Here is a 3,986-nt window from a genome sequence, read left to right as displayed (position 1 = left end):
GAACAAAACTTTTTTAAGTCTGGCCAAAAAAATAAAAAAAGTTAAAAAAATGAAGATATTTTAAAAAGAACAGACTTCTGCTTCCAGGAAGATAGAGTAGATGTATTTTTCTCTATTCCTTCCATTCAGGACACCTAAAAAGTCTAGACATGACATCTAAGACAGACATAAGATGTCTCTGAAAGGTGGAGAGAAGGAGGAAGCCTGCTGGGACCTCTGGACTGAAGAACCGCGTGGCAGTGATTTCTCCGGGTATTCTCTATGCCTCTGCTATCTCGAACTTGGAGATGAAGAAGCCGGCAACCCAGAAATGCCAATGGGCACAGACAACCAAAGCCCCGATAATGAATCACGGGGAGGAACACATAATGGGGTGCAGAGGTACAAAGACGCTGTACAAAGTAAGAAGCTGTACGACGATGGGGAAAGAAAGCATAATTCAACCAGCGTTATTGGAGCAGGTAGACAGAGACAAATAACAAACGCACATACATAAGTTGCTTTTTTCTTACTTCTACAACTGTAGAAAATTTCAAGGAGGTCAAAGAGTTTAACATTAAAAAAAAAAAGAATCTGCAGAAACAGAAGGTAAATCCTGTGCTGTAATCGTCTCACTTCCTAAGAAGGTAGCAGGGACGAAAGTAAAGGATATTAATATAGAACACAGATATGCCTGAACAAAACTTTTTTAAGTCTGGCCAAAAAAATAAAAAAAGTTAAAAAAATGAAGATATTTTAAAAAGAACAGACTTCTGCTTCCAGGAAGATAGAGTAGATGTATTTTTCTCTATTCCTTCCATTCAGGACACCTAAAAAGTCTAGACATGACATCTAAGACAGACATAAGATGTCTCTGAAAGGTGGAGAGAAGGAGGAAGCCTGCTGGGACCTCTGGACTGAAGAACCGCGTGGCAGTGATTTCTCCGGGTATTCTCTATGCCTCTGCTATCTCGGACTTGGAGATGAAGAAGCCAGCAACCCAGAAATGCCAATGGGCACAGACAACCAAAGCCCCAACATTAGCCTGCCTTATCTAGGAAAGAGCCAGCCTGGCAAGACAGAAATGCTTTAGACAGTGACTGCTCTACTCCAGCCAAAACCCCCAGCACAGTCTCAGTGGGGTGTCCAGATTCCACCCTCAACAGACAGTGAGGAACACCCAACCCAGACTCTTTATTGGGATGGGTCAGAGAAAAAAAAAAAGATGGGGGCAGGACTTCTCTTCTGGGTGATCATGAATACTCCCCTTCCCAGTGAAGGCTACACGGAGAACACGGACTTCCACCATCCTGCAACAAGGAAACCCACCCCTGAGCCCTGACTGACGAAAAGAGAGAAGGCACAAATTGTCAGTATGGGGAATGAAACAGGGGCCTCACTAAAGACCCCGCAGACATCAAAAGGTTAATAAGAGAATACTATGGGGCCGGCCAGGTGGTGCACTCAGTAGAGTGCGGCGCTCCCGCCAAGGGTTCGGATCCCATATACAGACCGGTCTGCTCACTGGTTGAGCGCGGTGTGGGCACGACACCGAGGGTTGCGATCCCGTTGCCGGTCACGAAAAAAGACAAAAAGGAAAAAAAAAAAAGAGAGAGAATACTATGAATGATCCTACACACACTCACATTTGAAATCTTAGCTGAAATGGACCAGTTCCTTGAAAAATGCAAACTGCCACAACTCACCCAGTTTGGAAGAGACAACTTAAATAGCCCTGTAACTACCAAAAAATTTAAAAATTGAAATTGTAATTTAAAAACACCCCAAAGAGAAATTTTGAGGACCAGATGGTTTCACTAGTGATTTCTACAACATAACAATTCTACCCAACCTCTTCCAGAAAACAGAAGAGGAAACACTTTTCAACTAATTTTATAAATCTAGTATAACCTTAATCCCCAAAACCAAAGATAGTAACAAAAAAAAAAAGCAACAGACCACTATCCTTCATGGCTATCCTCCTATAGGCACAAAAATCCTTACGAGAATATTGGCAAAGAATTCAGCAGTATATAAAAAGAATTGTCCACCTTGACCAAGTGAGGTTTATTCCAGATGTGCAAGGCTGGTTCAATATTCAAAAAGTAATCAATGTAACCCATCAGATCAACAGGCTAAAGAAAAAAAAAATTACATGATTATATTAATGCAGAAACATAATTTGACAAACAACATCATTTCATGATTAAAAAAACAAAACGACCTCTCAGTGAAGTAGGAATAGAAAGGAACTTCCTCAGCTCCCTAATGATCGCCTCCAAAAAACGGGACTGATTCCACATGCCACGATTTAACCACCACGCAGAGAGGGGCCTGCTCGTCTTTACAATCCCAAGGCGGTGCTGGAGTCAAGCGTGTTGAAGAAATGACTGAAGTCTGTAAATCACGAGGTGGAAATCTTGCATACTACAGGAAAATCATTAAGAGATTCGTCCTTCCTAGCAACTGGTAAATAACTTACGCTACGTGTCCTGTTGTTCTTCGGCTCACGGCATTTCTAAGCCCTCACCATGGTGAAGGGCACCCAGCATAAGGACACAGCAGGAAGCGGGTGACACAGGGTCTCCGGCCTCACGGAGTTTAGTCTACAGGGACCCAGGACATCAAGCCGGTCATTGCGAACGCCACGCTTGTTATGGAGACGAAGTGTAAACGACAACGACGGCACATCGCAGGGTCCCTAACGTTGCCTGCCCCATGGGAGGGGGTCTCCTCCACCTGAGAAGGGAAGAGGAGCCAAGCGGGGTGGCGGGGTCGCAGGGTCTTCCGAGCAGAGCAGCGGCGCACGTGAAACTCCCCAGGGCGGGCACCAGGAGTGGCCCACAGGGGGCGCTGCAGGAATCGCAAAGAGGGAGGGCCGAGGGGACGCGTGCGGGCCTTGTCACCCACGGCTCAGACTTCCCCGTGGCAGTGGAAGTCACAGCACCCGACACGGGCAAGGATATGAGGAAGCAGGGCGCTTTCAGGACCTGTCCTCCACGACCTGGTGCCGGGGCCTTGAGCACAGAGCTCGCCACTGAGCTCGCAGATCCGGGAGGGTCTGCTGAACCCACTAAAGCACATGCTCCCAGGGCTGGGGGAGAGTTTAACCCACTTTGGGGTTAGGATTCTCAAGTGAAGAAATAGGATAAAATAAAAAATGATCTGCAGACCACTGAGAATCCCCCAACACTGAAGAAGCAGACGTAAAACGTCTTTGAAATCCTCCACCCATGGAACCGGTCATCCTCCAGCTGGATTAGACATCCCACTGGGTGCAGGCCACACACTGTCAAAGGATGGATGTTCTAAGGAAACAAAACAGGTTCACCAAATAATGTCTCATATAGTGTGCAGTGAGTTGTGACATCTAAGAAAAATATATTTGGTCTCTATCCCCAGTTCCTGGCACAGAGCTGCTGAGACCCTTGTAACTTCCTGAGCAATAACGGTAACAGGGGCATCTTTTATTATAATATTTGGTCTCAGTGTCTGGACACAAGATCTTCCAAGACCCTTGGACTCTCTGGAGCAATGAGTGTCTTTCTGCATGCTAATGAAATGGCCAGTGGCTTCCGGATGGGACTGGTCACCGAAAAGACCAAGGCATGATTAGAGGTTGGGACTTGCAGCCCCACCACACAAACCCGGAGCAGGGGAGAGAAGCTGGAGCCTGAGTTCAATCGCCAATGGCCAATGACTTAATCAGCTGCCTATCTGTTGGAACCTCCATAAAAACCCTCAAGGGTGAGGGGCCGGCCTGGTGGCGCACTGGATAGTGCGCCGCTTGGGAAGCGCGGCAGCGCTCCCGTCCGAGGGTTCGGATCCCACATACAGACCGGCTCCCGCTCACTGGCTGAGCGAGGCACGGGAGCAACACCGAGGCTTGCGATCCCGTTGCCGGTCCCCGGTGCGGTACGGGGGCAACACTGAGGGTTGTGATCCATTGCCGGACACGGAAAAAAAAGAAAAAAACAAAAAACAAAAAACAAAAAAAAAAAAAAAAA

This window comes from Galeopterus variegatus, unplaced genomic scaffold (assembly GCF_000696425.1).
Source record: "Galeopterus variegatus unplaced genomic scaffold, G_variegatus-3.0.2 Scaffold4240, whole genome shotgun sequence".
Classification (NCBI taxonomy): domain Eukaryota; kingdom Metazoa; phylum Chordata; class Mammalia; order Dermoptera; family Cynocephalidae; genus Galeopterus; species Galeopterus variegatus.
This window is presented reverse-complemented; position numbering follows the sequence as displayed.